The following is a 13,191-nucleotide window of genomic DNA, read 5'->3' as shown; positions in this document are numbered from 1 at the left end:
CCAGAATGCACTGTGTACTTTGTTTTAGAGTGTTTTCCTTTGTGCTGGAAATGAGTTCAAAAACAGGAGCAAAGGCTGTGATTGGCTCTTTGGTGAAAGTGTGTGAGACGCACGGTCGATGGTTTGGCTGCTTATCTCCACTCGGCAGTGTTGGATTTCACTTTGCGTATTATCAGCAGCTTAATGTGTTTCACACTCCAGTCAGTGCTAGAGAGCGAAACCTGAATGTGATGCAGGTGTTTCCACGTCGGCTGACTTCCTGACTGCAGCCAGGTGCAAGCGTGTTCAGCTTTGGAAGAATATTTCACACCCAGCAGGTTCATCTTTCATGGGGAACTCACACTGATGCTACGACATCATGGCGGTGAGCTTGCCTCACACGCTGGACACACTGTTACCGTTACCATGGTCAGCGCGGTGGTACCCCTCAGTAACCACCTGGGTTGACCTGCAGCACTCAAACCCACCCCTCCATGAGTCAGCCTCTGTGAAAACATCTCAGGCTTGTTTTTCCGAGTCTGCGTCCTGCATATGAAAGAGTTCACTGAGTAATGATGATTGATGCAGTCTGAGCACTGATGATGATGGAGATGGTGGATCACTGATTGTGGTGTTTCCAGCCTGAGCAGCTGATGCACTCTCCTCCTGATTGTGCTGATAGACAAAAAACAGCCTCTGAAGGTTCAGAGACAAACTCGCTTTGCTTCACATTTATAGAATAAGACGATAAGTCAGCGCCGCCGGCTGGAGGAACCCTAATGGAGTCTTCTCTGACCTCTTCTGTCTGACATAAAACTGATGGGACTGATAATAGATGCTGGTCACCGCCTGGATTTGCTTTCATGTTGTCTATGAAAGTTTGTGTTTAACATTCAGATTCAGAGATGATCCACACCGTTGATTTCACAGAAATCGTGAGCATGAAAGTGCAGCAAATAGAAATCCTTCAAGTCTGAGTACGTGTTCCCGATTTGGATCCATTTTGTCTGTAATGAGCTTCAAATTCAAAACAAAAAAAGCTTTTTTCTTGGAATTATTTTAAATTGTTGGTTAGAGTCAAAACTTCCTCAAAGTCCAAACAGTGAACTCTAAATACACCCGTGTTCCTGAAAGACACAACGCTGTCAGAGAACTGCTTTCACACTTTCACACACACAAAGCACGAGTTCAACTCTTAGAGGCAGGATGTCAGCTGTTCATCAGATATGAAGGGGAGGGGAGGGACATGGAGGTGGTCCCCTGTGCACGCTGACGTGCTTCTCATCACACAGGTGTCGCCTAAACCCTTTGATCAGTCGCTCTTTGTCAGTAACTGTTGGTGTGTCTGATTGGTTATTGTATCCATGACACAGCATCAGATAATCTGTGTTTCATGTTGATGCAGCAAGAGATAAAATGTGTGTGTCAAAGAATCATTTCAGCAAGCAAAGAAAGACACAACTCAAACATGTATATGCATGGGTGATCTCAGTGGAGACTCACCCTGAGACATCAGTTCCCTCTTTATTTATAGACAGCTCTTACGTAGCATATGTCGGGGCGGCACCCCTTGTGAGTACAAAAATAACTCCTTACAAGGTGATAAGCATAAAACATATACGTTCAACTGTCACAACATCACGCTTTGCTGCAACGTACTTTCACAAAGGGATAGTTGTACAAAACAGGAACTGGTCAAACTTATTTCAACAAACTCAGCAAGAGTGAGGCTTCCTGTGGCAGCTTCCTCATGCAAGCTTTGTCATGAAACACAGTGAAATAGGAGTTTTAAATGAAGCTAAACACCTAGGGATTTTTAACTACAATAGAGCATAATACATATAAAAATCTTTTAACAGTGTGTGTGTGTGTGTATGTTCCTGTCTGTCTGGCATTTGGGGACCATGGGTGGTGAGCTTGGTCTCGTCCTCAGTTTGAATCAATTCAGCTGTTTGATTCTTAGTTTACACACACACACACACACACACACACACACACACACACACACACACACACACACACACACACACACACACATATCTCAAACCAGTTATTTAGGTCTTTAGAAAGAAGCATTTGTGATTGAGCGAGTTAGAAGTCTGCAGGTAGTGAAGTAGTTCTCATATAATTCTCAAACACGTAGCCTAAAGCAGATAACTCGTAAGCTGGAGAGGAAATGGCGTGTCACAAATTTAGAGGATCATCATTTAGCTTGGAGAAATAGTTTGCTGCTTTATAAGAAAGCCCTCCGCAAAGCCAGAACATCTTACTATTCGTCACTGATTGAAGAAAATAAGAACAACCCCAGGTTTCTCTTCAGCACTGTAGCCAGGCTGACAAAAAGTCAGAGCTCTACTGAGCCAACAATCCCTTTAACGTTAACTAGTAATGACTTCATGAACTTCTTCACTAATAAAATTCTTATCATTAGAGAAAAAATTACCAATAATCATCCCACAGATGTAATATTATCTACAGCTACTTTTAGTACCATTGATGTTCATTTAGACTCTTTTTCTCCAATCGATCTTTCTGAGTTAACTTCAATAATTAATTCCTCCAAACCATCAACGTGTCTTTTAGACCCCATTCCTACAAAACTGCTCAAAGAAGTCCTGCCATTAATTAATTCTTCGATCTTAAATATGATCAACCTATCTCTAATAATCGGCTATGTACCACAGGCCTTCAAGGTGGCTGTAGTTAAACCCTTACTTAAAAAGCCATCTCTAGACCCAGCTGTCTTAGCTAATTATAGGCCAATCTCCAACCTTCCTTTCATATCAAACATCCTTGAAAGAGTAGTTGTCAAACAGCTAACAGATCATCTGCAGAGGAATGGCTTATCTGAAGAGCTTCAGTCAGGTTTCAGAGCTCATCACAGCACAGAAACAGCTTTAGTGAAGGTTACAAATGATCTTCTTATGGCCTCTGACAGTGGACTCATCTCTGTGCTTGTCCTGCTAGACCTCAGTGCAGCGTTCGATACTGTTGACCATAATATCCTATTAGAGCGATTGGAACATGCTGTAGGTATTACAGGTACTGCGCTGCAGTGGTTTGTATCATATCTATCTAATAGACTCCAATTTGTTCAAGTAAATGGAGAGTCCTCTTCACACACTAAGGTCAATTATGGTGTTCCACAGGGTTCAGTGCTAGGACCAATTCTATTTACATTATACATGCTTCCCTTAGGCAGCATCATTAGAAGACATAGCATAAATTTTCACTGCTATGCAGATGACACGCAGCTCTATCTATCCATGAAGCCAGGTATCACAGACCAATTAGTTAAACTGCAGGAATGTCTTAAAGACATAAAGACCTGGATGGCCGCTAACTTTCTGCTTCTTAATTCAGATAAAACTGAGGTTATTGTACCCGGCCCTGAAAATCTTAGAATTATGGTATCTAAGCAGATTCTTACTCTGGATGGCATTACCTTGGCCTCCAGTAATGCTGTGAGGAACCTTGGAGTCATTTTTGACCAGGACATGTCCTTCAATGCACATATTAAACAAATATGTAAGACCGCTTTCTTCCATTTGAGCAACATCTCTAAAATTAGAAATATCCTGTCTCAGAGTGACGCTGAAAAACTAGTTCATGCATTTATTACCTCCAGGCTGGACTACTGTAGTTCATTATTATCAGGATGTCCTAAAAACTCGCTGAAAAGCCTTCAGCTAATCCAAAATGCTGCAGCAAGAGTACTAACAGGGACTAGAAAGAGAGAGCAGATTTCTCCTGTATTGGCTTCCCTTCATTGGCTTCCTGTTAAATCCAGAATTGAATTCAAAATTCTGCTCCTCACATACAAGGTCTTAAATAACCAGGCCCCATCTTATCTTAATGACCTTGTAGTACCATATCACCCTATTAGAGCACTTCGCTCTCGCACTGCAGGCTTACTTGTTGTTCCTAGAGTATTTAAAAGTAGAATGGGAGGCAGAGCCTTCAGTTTTCAGGCCCCTCTTCTGTGGAACCAGCTTCCAGTTTGGATTCGGGAGACAGACACTATCTCTACTTTCAAGATTAGGCTTAAAACTTTCCTTTTTGCTAAAGCATATAGTTAGGGCTGGACCAGGTGACCCTGAATCCTCCCTTAGTTATGCTGCAATAGACGTAGGCTGCCGGGGATTCCCATGATGCATTGAGTTTTTCCTTTCCAGTCACCTTTCTCACTCACTATGTGTTAATAGACCTCTCTGCATCGAATCATATCTGTTATTAACCTCTGTCTCTCTTCCACAGCATGTCTTTATCCTGTTTTCCTTCTTTCACCCCAACCGGTCGCAGCAGATGGCCACGCCCCTCCCTGAGCCTGGTTCTGCCGGAGGTTTCTTCCTGTTAAAAGGGAGTTTTTCCTTCCCACTGTTGCCAAAGTGCTTGCTCATAGGGGGTCATATGATTGTTGGGTTTTTCTCTGTATTTATTATTGTGCGATCTATTGTACAATATAAAGCGCCTTGAGGCAACATTTGTTGTGATTTGGCGCTATATAAATAAAATTGAATTGAATTGAATTGAATATAACGAGGGCCACAGTCTGCCCGGGGAAGTTCTAAAAATGAAAATGTGCACTCTGCTGTAACTTTGGATGGAAACTCAGAGGTAAAACTAAAGTGCAGCAACATCTTTTTACGGCTCCTGAAATCATAATGTAAATGATATGGTAGCTGGTGGCTAGGTACAGATCTATGATTAAGGTAAGATAAGTACATTAGCACAGGGGTGGAGGGTTAAACCTTTGTCAGGGAAAGGTCATTGAGGGTCCCTGATTCAACGCAATTCAAGTTTTTTCAATTTGGTTTTATTTATAACGCGCCAAATCACAACAACAGTCGCCTGAAGGCGCCAATATCGTACCATACAATAAGATAAGATAAGATACATCTTTCTTGTCATTACACAGTCATACTTAGTACAACAAAATAAAAAACTGTCCCACGTTGGCACTGCGCACAACACAACACAACACAGTAACTTAAAGTGTTTTTTTTTTAAGTGCAAGAGAGGTATGTGCAAAAAAAAAGGAAATGACTTAATAATTAAATAAAAGAATGAGTGAATGTTTATTGCACATAACTACTCTTATTATTATTCAGTGTTGGGAGTAACAGAATACATGTACCGCCATTATGTATTTAAAATTCTAAATATGAGTAACTGCATCCCGTTACATCCATCCATCCATCCGCTTCCGCTTATCCTTTCCAGGGTCGCAGGAGCCTATCCCAGCTGTCATAGGGCGAGAGGCGGGGTACACCCTGGACAGGTCGCCAGTCTGTCGCAGGGCTAACACACAGAGACAGACAACCATTCGCGCTCACATTCACACCTATGGGCAATTTGGATTAACCAATTAACCTATCCCCACTAACTGCATATTTTTGGACTGTGGGAGGAAGCCAGAGTACCCGGGGACAACCCACGCAAACACGGGGAGAACATGCAAACTCCACACAGAAAGACCCCGGCCTGAGGTCCGTTCTTCGTACCTCGCTAAGTAAGTTAGCTGGATTTGATTGTTGACGATTTCGCGTGATCTTGGATCGTTCGGTTCTCCGAAGCTCATCCGGGACTTGCTGTCATAGCAACAGATCCGTAAGCGTAAACCTGCTTGGGAGCAGGCTTACTTTATGTAAACAGGATTAGATCGCGGCCACTCAGGTATGTCCACTTCAGTTATACGAAAGCAACAGCGATATTTCTCCACTGTTTTTCCATAAATAAATATTATCAATGTAACTAAAGATAATGCAGTATTTGATTCTTTTATTGATGTCATACAGATACATACAGGTCATTTCCTAAAAAAAAGGGAAATGTACTATTAATCATTCTATTTCATGTATTTGATTATTTCAGATGTAATTCATATTTTAGAGAAGTAATAGTAAATTACTTCGTGTAATCAAGATGAGAGACCACGGCTATAAAAGCGAAGGTGGATTTGGGAAGTCTGTCGCAGCCATGTCCTGTCCGTTTGTACGCGAGCAACCCATTGCGGAAGGTGCAAGATTGATAAGGAGAGTTTTCAGAATTCAGCGTATATTGCGGGATAGACAGGATCCTTTAGCTCAGCGCAACAGTGTGCTCATAGAGAGATATCGATTTTCCCGTGAGGGTATTATTTACAAACAAACAGATTATTTCAGGGTCTCTTTTCAAGAGACTAAAAGCAATATAAGTCATAAATATTACCATTCTGTAGAATATTCTTATATTTCACTTTTACTTGTTCCCATGTTCTAGTGGGTCCTGTTGTGGCTCTAATGTGAAAGAGGATATGATGTCATATAATATAATGTGGTATTGTATGATATCACATGATATAATGTAGTATCATGGATCACTTACGAGTTTAATTTGTCAGCAACTTTCTGCCAGCCCTCTCTCCTTGCTTTTGCAGCATTTGCAGTGTTCCCCTGCGTTTTAATTAGACTCTGAAACTCCTGAAATCCCTCAATCAAGAGTTCTTGCTCTGCTGCCGTGAAATACTGAGCGCACTCCTTCGACATCTTCGCCGACCAATCACAGGGTTGCCAATCAATGTTTCTACTATCGATGCGTAGCCCCTTTTAAGCCACCCAGTGATCTCACATTACTTCATCCAGCTATACTAATCGTCAACAACAGGTGTGTTCGGAGAACCGGATTAGCGAGCTCAAAGTTAGCGCGATGATTTGATCTTGGATGTGTCATTTGATCTTGGATGTAGTAAGCGAGGTACGAAGAACGGACCCCTGATGTTGAATTGAACTCAGGACCTTATTGCTGTGCGGCAACAGTGCTAACCACCGTGCCACCGTGCTGCATCCCATTACAGTTACCGTTTAAAAAGGTGGTATTCAGAATACAGTTACTTTGTTGAAATAAATGGATTACACAGCGGTCTTTTCCTGTTTCATATGTTCGGCTATGCTCTCTCTATTTTTGGTAATTTCACGCCGGTGGAAACTCAAACAAAACACATTAAGAGGCTCTAATGTCTGTGTCTCAATCTTGTGTCCCATGTCACATGAAGACATGAAGAACTATTTTTTAAAAATTATTGCTCAAAAAAATGATTTAATATGAAGGCAACAGGCAGAGTGTTACAGGCATCGCCCTAAAGCATGTAGCCTGATGGGCAGTGTAGTCCGTGCTGCAGCGAGAATGGACTGCCATACCCGTGATGTGTCTGTGAGCGAGGGAGGGAGAAAAGGGAAAAGTACGAGTTGTCACCGAGCAGAAACGGGAGCTGGAAGCATGTAAATATAATAACAACCACGGCAGCCAAGAAGAGTGCCTGACGAGCCCAGTTGTAAGTAAGCTATTAAGACTCGACTGTACACCGTGTTCCTGTTTTCCTCTGAAACAATAAGCTCCGTTGGAGCAGCCTTTCAACGCCTCTCTCTGTCTCTCGCTAGCAAAGTTGACCCAGACAACAAAGTAAAGCTAGTTTTCAGCTACGAGCCCGACACGAACCCGACGTATTAGCCAGAGGTCCCTTTACTACGGTTCGGAGCCGCGGACCTGTTTTATATACACGCAGAACAGTTAGTGTGGATGCTGATTAAGCATCCACAGTATTGTTCTTCTACTTTCATATTCCGTACGTTTTTCGGCATCTATCTCCTTCAACACCGTTCAACTTAGATAAACCATTCAACCACTGTTAGATTCCTCTTCTTTTGGACATGACTGCTTGTATTTTCTCATTTTTAACTTTTATATTTTCTAAATTATTCAACTTTATTCAACAAAAATTTATAGTGTATTTCAATGGGGAGACCCTTCAAATCCTCACTCAACTTACTCCTCTTTCAACTGTATCTACCTCCACATGCGTTGATCTAGAACAGGGGTCGGTAACCTGCGACTCCGGAGCCGCATGCTGCTCTTTAGTCCTTATAGTGCGGCTCCACGTGGTTTGGGAAAATAAATTAGAAGTATTTAGCTGAAGTGTATTTTACTTATGTTAGTTCTTTTTTAACTTGTAGTTCTAAATTGGAAGATTATTGTGATATTGAAATATAAAAATATAATTATATTCTATTATTTTTTCATCGCTCAAAATAAGTGTCACACTCGCGGAAGCTGGTATAGCCAGCGAAACGCCGTGCATTTATCGAGACTTTCAACCCCAGGTAGGCCAATTATGGATCTTCGGATCCACATTATGTCAGCAGCTCCACCGTGAACTATGTTAAAAACAAACACCGCTCACGCCTCACAGATGACAGCTTACAGTCCGGCGTAAAGATGAAAGTGACTTTGTACAGCCCCGATTTGCAGACGCTGTGCACAGAGGTTCAGGAGCAGAAGTCCCATTGTAAACATATCACGGCAGACCCGACGATGTTTCCATGAACATGCTTTTCAGCATCTCTTTATTGACCACTTTTCACACACTGTTGCTGTACGCATACAGCCGGCTGTAGCTTTTCAGCTCACAGCCCGACACACACCAACACAACAGTATAGATAGCACAGACGTTAAGGCGGCGAGGCGTGATTGCGGGTGCCGCTTTAAAAGTCAGGTCAAGGCTCCAAAAGCACAAAGGCGATATAAGGGTGGCGGCTCACAACAGTTTTTGTTTGCTACATGGATCATTTTAGTTCAGCTGGGTGTCTTTCCTTTGGTTATATTTCTTTAAGAGTTCAAAATGTGTTAATTACATAAATAAAATGTAATTTTCTCTGTAGCACTTCATGGATTTCATAAGCAACACACCTTAGTTGTTCACACAAAGCATAAAGGTAAAAAACGGTGTTATCTTCATTTTAGATGTCAAAAAGTATTTGCGGCTCCCAGTGTTTTCTTTTGCGTGGAAACCGGGTCCAAATGGCTCTTTGGGTCTTAAAGGTTGCTGACCCCTGATCTAGAGCCACCATTCAAACTTTAAAATGAAGCCAAGACATTGAACTATTCAACTTGTATTTATCTTTTCAATATTGTTCATACTTTTTCTTCAGTTCCTCTTTAAGTTTCATTTCTTTTTTTTTCACCCGTTTCAGAGTTTATAATGGGTGTGTATGGGACGGAATGTTGGAGCTTAGAGTGAGACAGCTCAACTGCTAGAGTGGGAGCAGGGGGAAAATTTATCTTAAAATCTTCTATTTAAACTGCTGCTGTGTCCACCATGTTTGCTCTACAGCCACCATTTTACCCTCAAAACATAGCCATCGTTGTCCTCTTCCATCCAATGTTATTATTATTGTAATAAATGTTATGGTTCCTTCATAAATGCCACCAATACACACCCTCCTCCCTGTAACTCTTCCATAGAAACCAATGTTAAAATGGCTCCCAAAATTCGTTTGAAAATCAGAAGTACAGGCTGTCTTTACACTGTCACTACATCCATATAATATCATCCTCAGGCAAGAAAACAGAGAATTTTGTAGACTGGACTCTGCTGGTGCTGGCGCTCATTGCTGATGCTGACAATTTTGTCAAAACGACTTGTAGTTTTCTCTTGGGAAGCATTTGTTTTGGGGTCATTTTTCTGTTTATTTAAAGCAGCAGCAGCGAGACGCATGTCTGTGTGTGTGTGGTGCCACTGGGTGGAGTTGCTATAGCAACCAGGCTCACACCTGCCTGCTTAACGAGTAGGGCTGGGTATCGTCACTGATTTCTAGAATCGATTCGTTTCCGATTCACAAGGTCCCGAATCGATTCGATCCACGATTCGATTCAATTCGGTTCGATTCGATTCGATTAAATTCGATTTGAATCTGGGAAATTTTGACAGTCAGAAATATTATAATTCAGATCAGTACATTTACATATTTTTGTATCTATAAAAAGGAAGCTGACACACGCAAGACTTTATCAAAGGTGTGAGCATCACAGCAGATGCCTTTGTGTCAAAGTAGCTGAAGATAAAACACAGAAAAACATGAAGGTGGTTTTCCTGGCCTGGGACTTTATAAAAATATTCTGCAGTACATCAAAAACGAAAGAAAACCATTACTCAACATATGAACGTTACCTCTGATGTTACAGCGGTTTTATTAGACACACGGCTAAGCGTTGTGCATTTTGCATAATTTTAAAAAGTTTAAATTTGTTCAGTATTGAACGGCAGAAATTAGGTTTTCTTTTCGGAAGTAAGTAAAAGGACAAAACAGCGGCCGACAGCTCTGTAAACAACAGTAGACTTGTGCGTAACAAGCAAGCGAATAATGCAGAAAACAGATTTTTAGACGGGAAACTGTTCTTGAAGTACAGAGAGAGAGAGAGAGAGAGAGGTTGTAGAAATTTTGTGAGGTTTCACCTGAGATTCTGGCGTTTCGGGCAAAATAAATTTATATTAAAAAATCGATTCAGGATTTTAATGAATCGATTTCACGTTATCCAAGCCAGAATCGATTTTAATCGATGAATCGATTATTAAAACCCACCCCTATTAACGAGCTCTGTCTCTACGCGTTACTGTAAACCAATTACTTTTTTCAAGTTTCGAGTAAAGTAAGGGATTACTATTGCAAAAACGCTAATTAGATTACCGTTACTTTCCCGTAAGCACGCTGCGTTACTGCGTTACTGCGTTACTGCGTTACTAAAACCGTGATTTTTTTGCAAGAATGTCTCATGACAGTGACGTAAGCGAGTGCGACGTTCGTGACAACAGCCGTCTGCAGATCAACAATGGATAATATATCGAGTGCGGGAGAGAGTATGAGCATGCAGCGTTTAAAGCGTGGAAGTACTGACCTTACTTTGCGTTTGATTCCATAAAAAGTGACAAAAAGCGTCTGCTGCTCACTGCGTGGGAAGAAAACTTCTTTTTACAGTGAAAAAAACCCCTAAACTTCCAAGCAAGCACCGAGTGCGCTACAACGTAATGGGAAATTCACAGAGAAACTTGTGGATTCTTCAACTGACCCCTGCGGCACACCTGCACCAGGGCAAACCTCCGCCTGCCCCACTCCTGCTATACAGGTGAAAATAGAGCAACAGGACCGCTGAGTCTTTGATTTTATTTATTTTCTGCTGTGTTTCACTTGCATCGATTTGAAAGACTGAGTGTAAACACAAAAAAATATTTTATTTGCTGGATTGTGCAGAAAAAAGGTTTAAATGTTAAACAAATTTCTTCCAGTCAGAGAATGTTGCATATAATTTAATGTTTGCTTGATGCATAAAGTTAAAAGATTAAAATTAATAAAACGAGTTTTAAAAAGATACTTTTTCCATTTGATTACATTTTGTATGATGGATTATGCAGAAAAAGTAGAATTGTGCTGAAAGATCTATCGCTTTATCACCTATTCAGGTTGTAAATCATGTTTTTAAAAAGTAACTAAGTAACTAAGTAATTAATTACTTTTGAAAATAAGTAATCAGTAAAGTAACGGGATTACTTTTTGGGGGAAGTAATCAGTAATTAGTTACTGATTACTTTTTTCAAGTAACTTGACCAACACTGCTGATGACAAGCTGGAGAAACCAACTGAAAAACCAAGAAACAAAGCTCCGGAGTATGTTAGATCTATCTTATGTTTCTCTACTCGTCTGAGCTCTTCTGGCTCCAGCTTAGTACGACACTGTGGCAGCAGGGTGTGGTTGTGGCAGGGTGGTAGAGTGGGTTCAGGGGCAGTGCTAAGGAGAAGATGCTTGATGCAGCTGTGGGCAGTTGGTCAATTATGCCTCCCCTACCCCTAAAACCAGTAGCACACCAGGAGAAGGAGAAGAGACAACTGAGCTGGCGTTGTGGAAACAGAGCAATATGAGCAGAGGAGCGTTAGCTGAAACAGCAGCCCATTCTCACTCCTGAGGCGTAATATAATGACAATTTCTCACGTCCCACGGCATTTCTGAGGAACGCGGAAGGTGACTGTCTGCTTTTTATGCTACGCGTAGGGTTATGGATGAAGTCCATTAGAACGGTAATACATGTTCCAGCCATGTAGTGACTGGAGTGAGAATGTGTTGGAAATAGTTGAGTGTAGGACGCAAAGTGTGTAACTAAAAGTGTCAGTCCTTTTGCAGACATTACCATAAATACCATTCAGGGGGTCGCTCAGTCAATGGGGGAGGGGTTGAGTGGATTCCCATTCATTTCCTATGGCAGGTACTTTTGACCAGGAACATCACAAATGTAACAAGGTTGATTAAAACAATCAAAATTCAATGAAAGAGGTGACCATCACTGTTATATGTTCAAGTGCATAGTGTGGAGGATGTCATAAGGCCTCGAGGCAGATGTAAAAAACAATATTTATGAGTGTTTTAAGTTGTAAATCAGTCAGATTTGACCCAAACACGACAGGAAGGCTAGAAGACCTTCAGAGGGTGTGTTACATAGTCTTAGTGATCGACCACGGAGGGTCCAGGTTTCAAGCTTTGCAATGATCCTCTCTTTTGAGTCAGATGTTCTCACAGTCAAGGCACCAGTTGGTACCCAGTCTCGGAGGATGGGGATCATGATTTCTTCCCCCTGACCTGATGTCCTGGCTCCCCCTTGCCATAGCATTTGTTTTGTATCTCATCAATCTCTAGTTGTGGTGCAGTTGCTTCTATTGGATAATCTGTCCAATAGAAGTAAAAGTCCTTCAAACCTAAGAACTCTTATTGGACTTCAGGAAGCACAGACAGGTCCACTCCCCTCTCAATATAAAGGGAGAAGGGATGGAATCTGTCTCCACCTTCAGGTTTCTGGGCACCCACATCTCCACTGGTCTCACCTGGACCCACAACACCATCGCCCTGGTAACGAAGGCCCAGCAGTGGCTGCACTTCCTCCATGTCCTGAGGAAGAAGAACCTGGACCAGAGACTGCTGGTTCAAGTTGTGGTGCTCTCAGTGGTGCACTGCTCCTCAGCAGAGAGCATGCTCTCCTACTGCATGGGTCTCTGGTATGCAGGGTGTGTGTGTGTCATTAACTGTGTTTTTAAAATCAGAAAAAGGGGACGAAAGCAAGACAGGAAGCAGCAACGAAGACAGGAAATAAACCCAGAATGTGTGTGTGTGTGTGTGTGTGCAGCGAGAATCAAGGTGCCCTCAAATGTCCAAACAACCTGAATCATTTTATGACTTTCTGTGTATGGGTGGGTGCTCATATGTCTATTCATGTGAGTTCTAGGCTTTGTGAGGACATTTGGTTTGGTTTCATGGGCTTGAGGGCTCCAGGTTTTGAATGTCTTGGACCTTCAAAACCAATTTCAGGGTTCTGTTCTGGTTCTAGATCAGGCTTTCAGACCTCTACAAGCAAC

Source organism: Pelmatolapia mariae, linkage group LG4, assembly GCF_036321145.2.
Source record: "Pelmatolapia mariae isolate MD_Pm_ZW linkage group LG4, Pm_UMD_F_2, whole genome shotgun sequence".
Classification (NCBI taxonomy): domain Eukaryota; kingdom Metazoa; phylum Chordata; class Actinopteri; order Cichliformes; family Cichlidae; genus Pelmatolapia; species Pelmatolapia mariae.
Note: the sequence above shows the minus strand (reverse complement) of the source record.